Raw genomic sequence first — 19,110 nt, 5'->3', positions numbered from 1 at the left:
TACATTAAAACTAAATTACCACCTGCCTCATAAAATATAATGTTTTTGCTTTGTTTTGTGTTTTTGTTGTTTTTTGTGTTTTTTTTATTCATTTTTTACTTTCAACTTTTAACTTTATTGTATCATGAACAATATCTTAATTAAGGATACGTTTATCAATAAAGATTATTATTATTATTACAATTGAAATGGAGGATGGGTACTGGAGGGGCAGGGTTGGGATTAGAGTTATGAGTGAGAGGGCCATAACTCTTACCCACAAAATATTGTATAATACGATAGCACTGAATACTACAATTGACAACAGATTATTTTCTAAACTACGGGTATCTATGAATGCAAATATTTTACGAATTTCTGAAAGACGCAAAGGTCGGTTCCAGGTCAGTCGTCCACCATTTTGGAATAAATTCAACTGTTCTGCCTTCATTTAATTTTAACAAATATTAACGTGGTTTTATTAACATATGCAAACTTTTTGAAGAGTGTAGATTTGAAAAGGTCAAATAGTTGAATTATTAGACTGGGAACCGACAAGGCTAAGCTAAATTAACTAAAATATAACAAAACATGTGCACGAACGATATCTCCTATATGCGATATAAAATTACTGATATTGGTTTCTGACATGCGTTCGGGGTAGTTAGCGACTGTACGCATGACATTTTAAGTTGGTAACTGGTAATGTCGATGACCGGCCGGTGTGGGGCACCCAGGTGTCATGTCGTCTGCAGCTGACCGTCAGACAGTCTGAGAGTCATATCATGGACATAGCAAGGTTAAAACACCCCGTGAACGTAATGACACAGGTTGTTCGAGTAAGTGAAATGCACACATGTTTGTCAAAAGAAATATCACAAAATGGTGATAAGATATTATCTTACCTGGAGTCAGAACTACAATAAGTCGTGAAATTCCAACAATATACAATCAGTAAACGCACACTGTGGATAACAAGTGCACTGCGCAGATTATCTGCGCAATTTAAAGATCGCGTTAATATCATTCCGCGCGTTGTTATTTTTTGTCATAAAACCACTGAGCTGCATTTCCAATGTCATTTGTTTGACTGTTGTTTTATTTCATTAAATAATCAATACATATAAGTAGATATACTTCGTAAATGTTACTATATTGCTATGATTTCTCTGGTTGCGGATTGATATGAGTGCAGTTTTATTGTGATACGACACTGCATGAGGTGATCGTCGTGAGCTGCAGCATACTCACGGGGGGGGGGGGGTGTAAATTTTGAAATGAAATCCATATTGTGTACAATAAAAAGGGTCTACACTTTGACATATATTGGGTAAAAGAGTCAGCTGCTATTTAATAAGCCTGAGGTCAGTGACTTTATCAATATTGGAAACAAATTCTTAACTATAATAAGCAGATTAAAAAAAAAAAGACCATTCAGTTATAATAAATAACATTAGTTAAACAAGTTTATTATTATAGTACAGACTTACTGTTCTATGGCCTAGATGTTTGTTAAAATTAACAAAATATGAAAATAATTTTATTAAGAAGCTGTTATTTAATGTCAAAATGTTGAAACACTGAATCTTAAATTTGTATCTACATTCACTGAAACAATAAGAAATATTTTGTTTACGTTTTTATTTTCTGAACTTGAAAAAAATGAAAATAACAATTTAAGAGCTTGTGTCATTTCAGAAAAAAAAAGTATGGACAATATTTAGATAATATTTCAAAACAAATATATTGATTTAACAAAATTTAGAATTTCCAGTCATTTCTGCCAATTGCGATATGTCAATATTAGCAAAATTGTATAATTTATGTAGTAACGGGAAGGTTTATAATAAACTTCATGTATTATTTTATTGCAAATACTCAGTCAACGACAGATTTTTTTATTTGAGTTTTTCAAATTATAATGATAGTTCAGAATAATGACAAGCCCCTTGCCTGATAAATTGATACTCAGATAACTTTGAAGATTTTAAAAGTTTGCATTACTCGAACAAACCTTAGTTATCCAATGCATTTCCCAGTGATGCCTTTTTTTTGTATTCATTTCGTTCAAATTTAGTAACTTGAAAATTAACTTTGAGTTACAGGCAACTTGTTTATCCAGTCTATTCTCCAATGGAATAGTTTTTGTTACGTATTTTATTATATATTGTTATATCGAGGTTCTAGACAGATTTCACAGTTTTACTCAATATGTGTGTTCAGGAATCCGGTGACTGAGCTCTTAGCCTGGCTTGTAATGAGCTGGCCACAAGTGAGTATTAGTAAAAGTAACATTTTATCTTTGTCAGCTGCTATCAATAAATATATAGAATGATTGACTCCCTAAGTTATTGTATATTAACTAACAATTCTAGTCGAATATTGCCTTGTGTCTTGTTCACTACAGTATACGAGTAAAACATCCGTTCGTGAATGTGTAGAACAAATTAATCTGCAAACACGTGCAGCTGGATTTGATGTACGTATGACACTGTCGACACATAAAACATGACTGGTAATATCTCACAAAATGAAGAAGCTAATAAACTCATCGATGACGTCATCAATTTCTGCATGACCTGAATATTCAGGTTAGATGCCAACTTCTTTAAAACTATGTGATGGGGAATTGTGTCAAAAGATTACATATAATACCGATAGAGGGCAGTAAAACCAACCGGCATCTTCCGTCACTACCAGGGATCCTGACCAGGGATGTTACTTCAGGAATTTCGCTATTTGTCAGACAAATATACAACTAAGAGAACAAGAACTGTTTAGAGTGTTATCCAGTGGAAATCAGCCAGTATTTGATCATTTCAAAAAGGAGATCTTCTTAAATAAGGAGTTCTAAAATTTGACACCAACTTCCTTCCACAGAGGAGGTGCTCAATTGTTCTAATTAGGGCATCGAGCAGGCTGACAAGGTCACGTGAGTTGCGCCCTCAGCGTTGCTCCAAACCCAGTGGGGTCTGATGCCGTTCAGCCAGCGAGTGTGCCACTCACGCATACATGTCAGGCTAGACATCGAGTGACAAAAATGACCTCGACCATATTTTAGAACACACACCCACTTTTGCGAAACCACGTCCAAATCTTTTCCCACATAAATTTAGAAAATACAAATAATTTAACAAACAACATATTTTGCACGTTTTGTATACGTCGTCAAAATCTCATATCAAACACGAGATGGCGAGAGGACGACCGCTATTTGAACTAACATATCAGCAAACACACAACCCTGTGTGATGTATGCTGACCTAAGAACGGACAACACTGATGTCATACTTGCTATCCTGAGTCGCCATTTTCCAATGACTGGACAGGCTTCCAATGTGAATAAAATATTTAATACACAAGTGATAAACAAATTCTAAAACAAATTCTAGGTCACTTATGAGAAAATTGAAGTCACAACGTGTAAAACATTTCTGACTTTTTATCAAATAACAGTGGACAAAATGAGTAATTTCATTATCAGAGATAAACTCTGTACCTAACTCTATAGTGAATAGTCTAGTGGATACACAAGTGGACGATAAATTGTTAATAGCCCCTCCCCCCATAATTTTCTTTCATTTATTTTTTTATGTCAGAAACTATATTATCTTTTTTATTATACTTTCTCTAATGATGTGATGAGATTCATCATTTTGACAACAATCAAGACAGAGTGACCTACACTTGATATTGACGTGCACGCTTACATAATCCCTTTCAGTTGATGACGTGCTGATTAATATTCATCATTTCTGCTGTCAATGTCAGATACACCTCTAACCGTCCCTTCAATATGTCATCTATAACTGATATTCCTACTTGAATGACATGTGTATAGTGGCCACTAATACCTCCATGTCAACATACAACGTGTCAGAATAATTTATGGCAATTATATTCACAGGTTACTAACAAACAAACAAACAAACAAACAAATAAATAAATAAATAAATAAACAAGCAGCCTCTTGGCTTAGATAGCTCTGCTGTTATCATTAGAAAATGAACAATATGTAGACTTGCTGTTTTTAACAAGAATTCAAAAATATAACTTTTCACCAAAAATGACAAAAATAATCATCAAAATTAGATAATTGAAGACATCACCATGAAATTAACAATCTGAAAGAGGTCCACATGTAGTACCTATATATGTAATATAAAAGCAATCGGACTTGCGGTTTTTAACCAGAAGTCGAAAATATCACTTTTTACCAAAAATGACAAAAATATTCACCAAAATTAGAGAATTGAAGATATCATCATGAAATGAACAAATCTGAGAGAGGACCACATGTAGTACCTATATATGTAATATCAAAGCAATTGGACTTGCGGTTTTAACAAGAAGTCGAAAATATCACTTTTTACTAAAAATGACAAAAATATTCACCAAAATTAGAGAATTGAAGATATTATCATGAAATGAACAAATCTAAGAGAGGTCCACCCAAGGTACATATACACCATTAAGTATCAAAGCATTCAGGCTTATAGTTTTCAAGAAGAAGTCAAAAAAGTAAAACATTGACACGGACGACGACGACGACGACGGACGACAATCACTCATAAGATAAGCTCCGCTCGACAAAGTCGACAGCAGAGCTAATAAATAAAAGAGTCTTCCAATCTGCTATGTGTTGACATGCACTGGAAAGTCTAGTGTTTGTCGCCCTCTAGTGCCATTTTTCAACTGATGTGTCATTGACGTGGAATTGTCACCACAAAACAACCCGGTAAATATACAATCTCAGACATGTGATTACTAGTAATGTAAGGTTATGATGAAAATAAAGTGGAAGTTGTTCATTGTTAGGCATTTTAACATTATTTCTGATGTATATCTCAACATTCCCGTAGATGACAACATAAAGGTGCATGATATATCTTAGTCGTTGACGTATTGCAGAATATTTTAAGTGGGTTTTCAGTGACGAAAAGTGTTTTCAATGACGAAAAGTATTTCATTGTAGTGGCGAATTGTAATTTTATGCGTATTACTATTTAACAACTTGTCTAAAAAAGATTGACAAAAAAAAAATGATCTCTCACTGTTGATCAATACTGTATTAAAACCGTTAAAATCGCTGACGTTCAATTTCACTATTTTGATGTTTTTGATCATATTCACTGTGTTTTAATTTCACGAATTTGTCAAGAAAACAACGAGTTTTAAAGTTAATTCACGTAGATTTAATTCAGCAAATTTTATTTATCACGAATATAGCGAAATTAAAACCCAGTGAATAAATAATGCATTTACTGAACAATCAAAAAAAATATTAATTCTATAGAAAATGTTGTCACCAATTTAAAAGCATATGTCTACGAGTTCAACATCAACCAGAATATTGATGTTGGAATTGGAGTCAATAATCGATCAGTGTTATCGATAAAATCAACATACTATACATCATGACTGGAATATATAATGAACCATGAACTTTATAACGCTGTGGTGTGGGGGAAAATATGACATGATTGAACTGAAGTAGAATGAATCCCGCTACCAGTATATGGCGAGTACAACATTAAAAACTCTGTTTACTTGAGTAGAATGTCGTACGGAGACCATTGACAGTTTGCCTAGGACGACCTGAGGTTGTTGTTTTGACCATAATTATGGCTCTATTCACTGGAATTTAGTCATTTTTGGCAGATCTCATCTTACATAACCAAAGTTTACTTTGACCTAATTATTATAAGTTTTGACCTTTCCTGACCTTGCATAGATCTGATAATTTTGAGGTTGTGTGTTCAAGCACACATTTCATGAGATCAGCTTCATTTATTTGGCAGGTATAGTGCAAAGTAACTGGGAATCTTTTTTATTTTTATTTTACCACTTTTCTTGCTTTGTATTCAACTTTTTAGACACAATGGAGTAATTTTTTATCCAGAAATGTCATATTTTGCTATGCGTTTCACCCATTGCTGTCAATCTCTTATAAATTGGTTGAAGTTTTGAAAATTTGTAATTCAATATATTTTTTGCCCTAATCTTATTAATTGGCTGTGGTTGGGCTGTGGTCTGTAAATATAAATGTATTTATTAAACTGGTCCAAAATTTTTATTCATTCATCAATGAATTATTCATGTCACCACTAATTTCAATGGCTCTAGGAATTCTGAGAAAAATGCTTTTTTGTCTTATTTTCACATTATGGCAGACAATCTTAACAATTTGCAGTGTGGTCATTTTTAATGTATCCTATTCAAAGTTTAATGAGGTCAAACTCCTAAATATTCAAATATTTTTCTTAAAATTGTGTTGTGTATCTTGTCACTGAGTATTACAACTCTTTCAATTTCACAATTATTGCTCTTTTCTCAGAATTTTTGTGAATAGTTAGCTAATTAATCCCATCTTGAGTTTATTATTGAACAGTGCATGTAACCCCCCCCCCTCCAATTAATCAGAAATCATGTTGATTTGAATTTAATTTGATCAGGGGTGTGTAATACGAGTATTTTATATTTAGACCTTTTTCTGGTTTGTATATTTTTATTTATTTTTAAATCATAAAATTGTTTCGTTGAACTACTTTTTTTCACATAAGATTTGATTTAGCTTTTTATGTTGAGCAAATTTTATGTGTGGCCATGGTAAATCAAACCACTGTTGTGTTTTGGTATATCCAAGGTTGCCCGTCACAGGTCTCCGGCCTAAATGCATGGAATTGTTTTTAATTAATTGGAGAAATAATGAGCTGATGAATTGAGACTTTTGATTCAGTAGAATCAGTAGAATTTTTTTATAATTATAGTGATAAACTGCATTTATTGTCATAATTCTATGTATTATTTTTAGAAATTAATTAAAATTACTAATCATGTCAAATGTTGGTCTGTACTTGTTTGTGGTGAATGAAAGCATTATACTTTACAGTACTGCATCTAATAATCAGGCTTATATTCATTGCCTACCATCTATTTTGGTGTTATGCTGAGTGTGTATGTTGCCAATTTCTACAACTAATTATCTGGGTATAGGGCGCCACCAAGTGGTGGATTTTGATAAATAACTCCCAGGGTTTAAATTTTGAATAAGTTTAAATAAGTATAGGAAGATCGGTAGTTGAGGATGAATTCCATTATATTCTATTTTGTCCATTGTATGAGCATTGTAGAGATGACTGGATTACTCGCCGTTTCCATCTAACGAAAAATGTGTTGCTCTATTAAAATGACTAAACCTGGAAACACAATATAAACTTTCAGTGTATGTACATAACTCTTTCAAAATTCGTGACAACTTTCTCTCAATTTTGAACTTACAGTGATGTATTTGTTTAATTTTGTATTATAATGATTGATGTGATGGACGGAGGCTCTGACATTTGAATAAATTATTATTATTATTATTATTATAGTTTATCTATTATTATTTCTAAAGGTCAGTACATAACTATATGTGAGAGACAATAAAGCATTCATTCTCTGTGCCATGCTGCATAGTGTTGACTATCATGGATCTCCATCTATCAAGGTCCCAAGTGCACACTATTGTTTATGTTGGGTTTTTCTTCTGTAACCACAATGTCATAATGTCGAGCATCTTCTTGCTTTGTCTACCCCTGCTTCATTTCCCATCACTTTTCCCTGTCATTACTAAATGACATTTTTTAAAGTATAATTATCGATATTAATATTATTTTATGAAAGAGAAGTAGTGTTTATAACAATCCATTCATTCAATGATTGTTGATAGGATGATGTCGTTAATACTATTTAAAAATCACAATATTTCTGGTTTTATTAATTAGACTAGAATTCATACAAAATAAAAAGTTTATAGCAATACCTGGTTTCTGTCGTTTACAACAATATCAATTTATTTAATGCTATGTTTTATCTTGCTTCTATATAACATGTCTACCGGGGGTATGTCTATTTCAACTTCATCCCATATACGTATTTGAAATAACAGTGAGAAATCATGTGTACTAGAATATTCTTTTCTTAAATCAAACACTGCGCAGTTTAACAAAACATTGTACAAATATGTTTAATTCAATTACAAGTGAAATGCTTAAACCAGCTACTACAGAAAACAAAATTCTTTATTTAATTTATTATTTTTTGCTATATTTAGAAATTTGAGCATCTTGTTTGATTTTCCCCTGTGCTGTTATTTTTTATATGTTTTTCAGATTGTATTACTTTATTGCATTTTTCATCAAAACCTCAAATATGGGGTATGATAGCAATAAAGATTATATTTTATTCTACAAATGATATTGTGATTTAGTAGAAATAACATTGTCTCTAAGGAATACTTATTCCTCTTAATAATCACAGCCCGGGACAACGTCGAATACGCCACTTTGTAGCATATATCATTATCACACCTATTGCTGAACGCCTCTACGGATAACAGGAATGATTATAAAAAAAAAAAGGCGTCAGCAGAAAATATATTAAAACGTGGCGGTCGTCGCGCAGCGCGTGTTCGAATTTCATGTAAATAAACAATGTATTTTACACACGTTGTATACGTCACTATGAGTCCCTTATCGAACAGGACGCATTATAACATGTGATATGCATACGCAGTGCAGGACGCGGCGTGACGACCACGGCCCTTTGAGAAACATACTCAGAAAATTGTATTTTGTTTTGCTACATATAAAACAGTGAATATTGTTTCATTAGTTGTTCTAGGTGAAGAAACGAAGTCATTGAACACCTTCTGATATCAGCATAGTGATTCCTTCATTGACTCTTGGGTATGATCTCTTAAATATTCACTCATCACAGCATACAATGCCGCGTCCGTATCGTATCCAATGCAGTAATGCTACTTTCAAAGGAAGTACGGGAATATGTCGCTGAATGAGGCCAGTCTCACGAGAAAAGTTACCTGCGTCAAATAATAGATGGCATAGCTGTTAACTTACCGCCAACATTCTGTCATCCATCGTCTTTCACGGAAAGCACACTCCTCCCAGCCTCAAAACATCAAATTCTACTCCTCCAGGGAACAGTGCCCTCTACGGTACACGTCACAGTGGAATCTTGATAACTTCAAGATGCAATATGAACGAGAACGGGTATTAAATATTGCTGTTCGATAAATGCATTGGACTATAATTTTAAATATTTGATGACTATATGCCCAAAAAATGAAAGCATAACAGACGAGCTCTCCCTAAATCTACAGAAGCTTCTCTCCGATATAATCAGCAATACAAAATCATTCTGTGATGTTATTAATAAATTGACGATCTTCAGTTGTGTAGTAAAGAAAAATATTAATATTTTTTACTTCTTGCACAAACCATAATTTATATTGCAAATGAAAAGATTTTCTTATTTCACGTTTTATGCCGGATGCGTTTTGTTCTGGTTTCTAATATTTTCTCAGTTTTCTAAGGTATATGATTTAGTAACCTCTGAACAAAACTGCTCTTGTATCACACATCGTTCGAATAGACAGTGACATTCGCTATTTACGCATTCGCACGAGTTGTTTTGGTACGTACAATGACTATCACTACACATGCGCATCATTTTTCATCTAACGAATTTTATAATAAATTATAGTTCGATAAGTCTACATTATAAAGTAACATTATCATAACGATATAAGTCTCTATCCATATTGTATCTTTCAAAATGCAACATGGACTATATATGTTTAACGTTGTTGTTCGATATTCAATACTGTAGACCAAATCTAATTATGATTTATCGTGAATTAAAGATGTTTCGCTTGTACAACACAGTACTGCTTAGTAACATAAATAAACAAATACGCGCATGCGTACAGTTGTTTGTTATTATTCTTTATGGACTGGTACGGCAACAGTCCATAAAGGTTTTATGATATACCGTATGGGTGTAATTACAATTTTACCACGTCATGACCTCAAACACCATTGTTTTGATTGATGAGAGCCGGGCACGCTGGGCCGGGCGTGATACAAGAAATTATTGCCCTGATGTACGTCGCACTTTTCATAGCGTTACGAAACCGGCCCGGGGCATTAAATGGTGTATGATATGTACCAAAATAACCAGTGAGCATGCGTAGTTAAGAATTCAATTATTTCATCAAAAAAAACACCGATGTGTGCTACAAGAAAAGCATGTCACGATATAAAATAGTCCAATATACACATCTAAATACAGTACTAAAAATAACCTGTGTTCGTGCATATTGCATCTTTAAAACAACACAGTAACAAAATTAACGATCGGCACAATGTTGAAATCATTAATCTATTTCTATAGCACGTAATGTTTAATAAATTGTCAATTTCTCTGAAAGCTTTTCTAATTTTTATTAGAAGCACATACAAATATAATATGAAATATAAACTATTGTTGGTATCATAGCATTAATGATCACAGTTGCATCAATGCCAAACAAATGAGATATGAAAATATTTCGTCATCGCACTATGTTTTTGAAATTGTCAGCACAGCTACAGATGGTAATTGTAGTTGCAATATTGTGTTGCAAATGGTCATTACACCGAACCGGATAAATCCGGCGTTCCTACTATCACGTGACTGATTACTGCTTGTCACCACTTGGGAAAACACACGTTTATTTATTTATAAATCATGGCAATTCGATGGAAGTGACAGAATTTATGAAAAGTACATGAAAACATTACATGACGTCATGGTTCTTTTTTTTTCATTTGTGTAATAGCTGTTTCCGATTTGAAGTCACGTGACACTATAATAAGACTACTTTAAGACAAACGTGACTATGATACTAACCAACACCAAATATTATTTTCTGTGTTAAGATTTTGCCGTCAGGAAATTCCTTAAACAAATATTTGTACGACATATGCATTACGTATTCGCCTATAACTAAGCTTTCAGGTGATATAGAGGTATATACAACTAGGCATACGTATTTGTCTATAACTAAGCTTTCAGATGATATATAGGTATTTACAACTAGGTATACATAATCGCCTATAACTAAGCTTTCAGATGATATATAGGTATATACAACTAGGCATACGTATTCGCCTATAACTAAGCTTTCAGATGATATATAGGTATATACAACTAGGCATACGTATTCGCCTATAACTAAGCTTTCAGGTGATATATAGGTATTTACAACTAGGCATACGTATTCGTCTATAACTAAGCTTTCAGATGATATATAGGTATTTACAACTAGGCATACGTATTCGTCTATAACTAAGCTTTCAGGTGATATATAGGTATTTACATCTAGGCATACATATTCGCCTATAACTAAGCTTTCAGATGATATATAGGTATATACAACTAGGCATACGTATTCGCCTATAACTAAGCTTTCAGATGATATATAGGTATATACAACTAGGCATACGTATTCGCCTATAACTAAGCTTTCAGGTGATATATAGGTATTTACAACTAGGCATACGTATTCGTCTATAACTAAGCTTTCAGATGATATATAGGTATTTACAACTAGGCATACGTATTCGTCTATAACTAAGCTTTCAGGTGATATATAGGTATTTACAACTAGGCATACGTATTCGTATATAACTAAGCTTTCAGATGATATATAGGTATTTACAACTAGGCATACGTATTCGTCTATAACTAAGCTTTCAGATGATATATAGGTATTTACAACTAGGCATACGTATTCGTCTATAACTAAGCTTTCAGATGATATATAGGTATTTACAACTAGGCATACGTATTCGTCGATAACTAAGCTTTCAGATGATATATAGGTATTTACAACTAGGCATACGTATTCGTCTATAACTAAGCTTTCAGGTGATATATAGGTATTTACAACTAGGCATACATATTTGTCTATAACTAAGCCTTCAGATGATATATAGGTATTTACAACTACGCATACGTATTCGTCTATAACTAAGCTTTCAGATGATATATAGGTATTTACAACTAGGCATATGTATTCGTCTATAACTAAGCTTTCAGGTGATATATAGGTATTTACAACTAGGCATACGTATTCGTCTATAACTAAGCTTTCAGATTATATATAGGTATTTACAACTAGGCATACGTATTCGTCTATAACTAAGCTTTCAGGTGATATATAGGTATTTACAACTAGGCATACGTATTCGTCTATAACTAAGCTTTCAGATGATATATAGGTATTTACAACTAGGCATACGTATTCGCCTATAACTAAGCTTTCAGATGATATATAGGTATATACAACTCGGCATACGTATTCGCGTATAACTAAGCTTTCAGGTGATATATAGGTATTTACAACTAGGCATACGTATTCGTCTATAACTAAGCTTTCAGATGATATATAGGTATTTACAACTAGGCATACATATTCGTCTATAACTAAGCTTTCAGATGATATAGGTATTTACAACTAGGCATACGTATTCGTCTATAACTAAGCTTTCAGATGATATATATGTATTTACAACTAGGCATACGTATTCGTCTATAACTAAGCTTTCAGATGATATATAGGTATTTACAACTAGGCATACGTATTCGTCTATAACTAAGCTTTCAGATGATATATATGTATTTACAACTAGGCATACGTATTCGTCTATAACTAAGCTTTCAGATGATATATAGGTATTTACAACTAGGCATACGTATTCGTCTATAACTAAGCTTTCAGATGATATATAGGTATTTACAACTAGGCATACGTATTCGTCTATAACTAAGCTTTCAGATGATATATAGGTATTTACAACTAGGCATACGTATTCGTCTATAACTAAGCTTTCAGATGATATATAGGTATTTACAACTAGGCATACGTATTCGTCTATAACTAAGCTTTCAGGTGATATATAGGTATTTACAACTAGGCATACATATTTGTCTATAACTAAGCCTTCAGATGATATATAGGTATTTACAACTACGCATACGTATTCGTCTATAACTAAGCTTTCAGATGATATATAGGTATTTACAACTAGGCATATGTATTCGTCTATAACTAAGCTTTCAGGTGATATATAGGTATTTACAACTAGGCATACGTATTCGTCTATAACTAAGCTTTCAGATTATATATAGGTATTTACAACTAGGCATACGTATTCGTATATAACTAAGCTTTCAGGTGATATATAGGTATTTACAACTAGGCATACGTATTCGTCTATAACTAAGCTTTCAGATGATATATAGGTATTTACAACTAGGCATACGTATTCGTCTATAACTAAGCTTTCAGGTGATATATAGGTATTTACAACTAGGCATACGTATTCGCCTATAACTAAGCTTTCAGATGATATATAGGTATTTACAACTAGGCATACGTATTCGTCTATAACTAAGCTTTCAGGTGATATATAGGTATTTACAACTAGGCATACGTATTCGCCCATAAGTAAGCTTTCAGATGATATATAGGTATTTACAACTAGGCATACGTATTCGTCTATAACTAAGCTTTCAGATGATATATAGGTATTTACAACTAGGCATACGTATTCGTCTATAACTAAGCTTTCAGGTGATATATAGGTATTTACAACTAGGCATACGTATTCGTCTATAACTAAGCTTTCAGGTGATATATAGGTATATACAACTAGGCATACGTATTCGTCTATAACTAAGCTTTCAGATGATATATAGGTATATACAACTAGGCATATGTATTCGTCTATAACTAAGCTTTCAGATGATATATAGGTATATACAACTAGGCATACGTATTCGTCAATAACTAAGCTTTCAGGTGATATATAGGTATTTACAACTAGGCATACGTATTCGTCTATAACTAAGCTTTCAGGTGATATATAGGTATTTACAACTAGGCATACGTATTCGTCTATAACTAAGCTTTCAGGTGATATATAGGTATTTACAGCTAGGCATACGTATTCGTCTATAACTAAGCTTTCAGGTGATATATAGGTATTTACAACTAGGCATACATATTCGCCTATAACTAAGCTTTCAGATTATATACAGGTATTTACAACTAGGCAATGTGTTTTTGTTAGTTTAGAGTGCAAGTACAACGAGCTAAAGTAAATTACAGTACATAACTGTATGCAAGAACTGTTGTAGGCAAGTGTCAATTTCTGCACAGAGAAAAAATCGGAGACAAACGTGAGAAGGAATACGACAGAACAAAACTGTAAATGAAATTTACCTTCAGCACTATTTAAATTAAAGAATTCAAACCTGGTTTATACAGATTTTCTGACATTGCCCTCCCAGAGTTTTAATGGTAAACCAGATAATATGTGAAATATTGAGTTGTTAGTTCAAACCTAAGCAGCGTCAAGAACCATAACTTTAACATTTTATATTTTCTATAAATAGAAGGATATAAATTTACAAGTCACATACAGTCATAGTCTCTAACATTGACTGTTGACTTTGTATGTAGATGGCTGGCTGTCATTGTCTAGATAATAATAATAATATATTTATATCATAATACCCCTAATGACTGGGCCTTTATATCATAATACCCCAATGACTGGGCCTTTATATCATAATACCCCTAATGACTAGGCCTTTATATCATAATACCCCTAATGACTGGGCCTTTATATCATAATACCCCAATGACTGGGCCTTTATATCATAATACCCCTAATGACTAGGCCTTTACATCATAATGCTCCGATGAGTGGGCCTTTATATCATAATACCACAATGACTTGGCCTTTATATCATAATACCAAAATGACTGGGCCTTTATATCATAATACCACAATGACTTGGCCTTTATATCATAATACCCCAATGACTGGGCCTTTATATCATAATACCACAATGACTTGGCCTTTATGTCATAATACCACAATGACTTGGCCTTTATATCATAATACCCCAATGACTGGGCCTTTATATCATAATACCACAATGACTTGGCCTTTATGTCATAATACCACAATGACTTGGCCTTTATATCATAATACCACAATGACTGGGCCTTTATACCATAATACCACAATGACTGGGCCTTTATATCATAATACCCCAATGACTGGGTCTTTATATCATAATACCACAATGACTGGGCCTTTATATCATAATACCCCTAATGACTAGGCCTTTATATCATAATACCACAATGACTGGGATTTATATCATAATACCACAATGACTTGGCCTTTATATCATAATACCCCTAATGACTGGGCCATTATATCATAATGCTCCGATGACTGGGCCTTTATATCATAATACCACAATGACTGGGCCTTTATATCATAATACCACAATGACTGGGCCTTTATACCATAATACCCCAATGACTGGGCCTTTATATCATAATACCCCAATGACTGGGCCTTTATATCATAATACCACAATGACTGGGCCTTTATATCATAATACCCCTAATGACTAGGCCTTTATATCATAATACCACAAGGACTGGGATTTATATCATAATACCACAATGACTTGGCCTTTATATCATAATACCACAATGACTGGGCCTTTATACCATAATACCACAATGACTGGGCCTTTATATCATAATACCCCAATGACTGGGCCTTTATATCATAATACCACAATGACTGGGCCTTTATATCATAATACCCCAATGACTGGGCCTTTATACCATAATACCACAATGACTGGGCCTTTATATCATAATACCCCTAATGACTGGGCCATTATATCATAATGCTCCGATGACTGGGCCTTTATATCATAATACCACAATGACTGGGCCTTTATATCATAATACCACAATGACTGGGCCTTTATATCATAATACCCCCAATGATTGGGCCTTTATATCATAATACCCCAATGACTGGGCCTTTATATCATTATACCACAATGACTGGGCCTTTATATCATAATACCACAATGACTGGGCCTTTATATCATAATACCACAATGACTGGGCCTTTATATCATAATACCACAATGACTGGGCCTTTATATCATAATACCACAATGACTGGGCCTTTATATCACAATACCCCCAATGACTGGACCTTTATATCATAATACCCTAATGACTGGGCCTTTATATCATAATAGCCCTAATGACTGGGCCTTTATATCATAATGCCCCGATGACTGGGCCTTTATATCACAATACCACAATGACTGGGCCTTTAGATCATAATACCACAATGACTGGGCGTTTATATCATAATGCCCCGATGACTGGGCCTTTATATCACAATACCACAATGACTGGGCCTTTATATCATAATACCCCTAATGACTAGGTCTTTATATCATAATACCCCAATGACTGGGCCTTTATATCATAATACCACAATGACTTGGCCTTTATATCATAATACCACAATGACTTGGCCTTTATATCATAATACCCCAATGACTGGGCCTTTATATCATAATACCACAATGACTTGGCCTTTATATCATAATACCACAATGACTTGGCCTTTATATCATAATACCACAATGACTGGGCCTTTATATCATAATACCACAATGACTTGGCCTTTATGTCATAATACCACAATGACTTGGCCTTTATATCATAATACCACAATGACTGGGCCTTTATACCATAATACCACAATGACTGGGCCTTTATATCATAATACCCTAATGACTGGGCCTTTATATCATAATACCACAATGACTGGGCCTTTATATCATAATACCCCTAATGACTAGGCCTTTATATCATAATACCACAATGACTGGGCCTTTATAACATAATACCACAATGACTTGGCCTTTATATCATAATATCACAATGACTTGGCCTTTATATCATAATACCACAATGACTGGGTCTTTATACCATAATACCACAATGACTGGGCCTTTATATCATAATACCACAATGACTGGGCCTTTATATCATAATACCCCAATGACTGGGCCTTTATATCATAATACCACAATGACTGGGCCTTTATATCATAATACCCCCAATGACTGGGCCTTTATATCATAATACCCCAATGACTGGGCCTTTATGCCATAATACCACAATGACTGGGCCTTTATATCATAATACCCCTAATGACTGGGCCATTATATCATAATGCTCCGATGACTGGGCCTTTATATCATAATACCACAATGACTGGGCCTTTATATCATAATACCACAATGACTGGGCCTTTATATCATAATACCACAATAACTGGGCCTTTATATCATAATACCACAATGACTGGGCCTTTATATCATAATACCAAAATGACTGGGCCTTTATATCATAATGCTCCGATGACTGGGCCTTTATATCATAATACCCCAAATGACTGGGACTTTATATCATAATACCCCTAATGACTGGGCCTTTATATCATAATACCCCAATGACTGGGCCTTTATATCATAATACCACAATGACTGGGCTTTTATATCATAATGCTCCGATGACTGGGTCTTTATATCATAATACCCCAATGACAGGGCCTTTATACCATAATGCCCCAATGACTGGGCCTTTATACCATAATGCCCCAATGACTTGGCCTTTATATCATAATGCCCCGAAAACTGGGCCTTTATATCATAATACCAAAATGACTGGGCTTTTATATCATAATGCTCCGATGACTGGGCCTTTATATCATAATACCCCAATGACAGGGCCTTTATATCATAATACTACAATGACTGGGCCTTTATATCATAATACCACAATGACTGGGCCTTTATATCATAATACCACAATGACTGGGCCTTTATATCATAATACCACAATGACTGGGCCTTTATATCATAATACCACAATGACTGGGCCTTTATATCATAATACCACAATGACTGGGCCTTTATATCATAATACCCCTAATGACTGGACCTTTATATCATAATACCCTAATGACTGGGCCTTTATATCATAATAGCCCTAATGACTGGGCCTTTATATCATAATGCCCCGATGACTGGGCCTTTATATCACAATACCACAATGACTGGGCCTTTATATCATAATACCACAATGACTGGGCCTTTATATCATAATACCACAATGACTGGGCCTTTATATCATAATACCACAATGACTGGGCCTTTATATCATAATACCACAATAACTGGGCCTTTATATCATAATACCACAATGACTGGGCCTTTATACCATAATGCCCCAATGACTGGGCCTTTATACCATAATGCCCCAATGACTTGGCCTTTATATCATAATGCCCCGAAAACTGGGGCTTTTTATCATAATACCACAATGACTGGGTCTTTATACCATAATACCACAATGACTGGGCCTTTATATCATAATACCACAATGACTGGGCCTTTATATCATAATACCCCAATGACTGGGCCTTTATATCATAATACCACAATGACTGGGCCTTTATATCATAATACCCCAATGACTGGGCCTTTATACCATAATACCACAATGACTGGGCCTTTATATCATAATACCCCTAATGACTGGGCCATTATATCATAATGCTCCGATGACTGGGCCTTTATATCATAATACCACAATGACTGGGCCTTTATATCATAATACCACAATGACTGGGCCTTTATATCATAATACCCCCAATGATTGGGCCTTTATATCATAATACCCCAATGACTGGGCCTTTATATCATTATACCACAATGACTGGACCTTTATATCATAATACCACAATGACTGGGCCTTTATATCATAATACCACAATGACTGGGCCTTTATATCATAATACCACAATGACTGGGCCTTTATATCATAATACCACAATGACTGGGCCTTTATATCACAATACCCCCAATGACTGGACCTTTATATCATAATACCCTAATGACTGGGCTTTTATATCATAATAGCCCTAATGACTGGGCCTTTATATCATAATGCCCCGATGACTGGGCCTTTATATCACAATACCACAATGACTGGGCCTTTAGATCACAATACCACAATGACTGGGCGTTTATATCATAATGTCCCGATGACTGGGCCTTTATATCACAATACCACAATGACTGGGCCTTTATATCATAATACCCCTAATGACTAGGTCTTTATATCATAATACCCCAATGACTGGGCCTTTATATCATAATACCACAATGACTTGGCCTTTATATCATAATACCACAATGACTTGGCCTTTATATCATAATACCCCAATGACTGGGCCTTTATATCATAATACCACAATGACTTGGCCTTTATATCATAATACCACAATGACTTGGCCTTTATATCATAATACCACAATGACTGGGCCTTTA

The 19,110-nt window shown here is 34.1% G+C and overlaps 1 protein-coding gene across 1 annotated transcript in view; it reads right to left on the bottom strand.

Moving 5' to 3' along the window:
• LOC100376561 (pyruvate kinase PKM-like) overlaps window positions 1-973 on the bottom strand; it is a 91,679-nt gene extending 90,706 nt beyond the window's left edge. Inside the window, exon 1 of the mRNA XM_085494506.1 lies at window positions 885-973. The gene's annotated coding sequence lies outside the window, so the exon portion shown is untranslated. The remainder of the gene's footprint in view (window positions 1-884) is intronic.
• Between the last annotated feature and the right edge of the window lie 18,137 nt (window positions 974-19,110).

This window comes from Saccoglossus kowalevskii, chromosome 20, assembly GCF_978046115.1.
Source record: "Saccoglossus kowalevskii chromosome 20, keSacKowa6.1, whole genome shotgun sequence".
NCBI classification, from domain to species: Eukaryota; Metazoa; Hemichordata; class Enteropneusta; family Harrimaniidae; genus Saccoglossus; species Saccoglossus kowalevskii.
The sequence above is the reverse complement of the archived record's forward strand: the minus strand, read 5'-3'. Positions and strand labels throughout refer to the sequence as shown.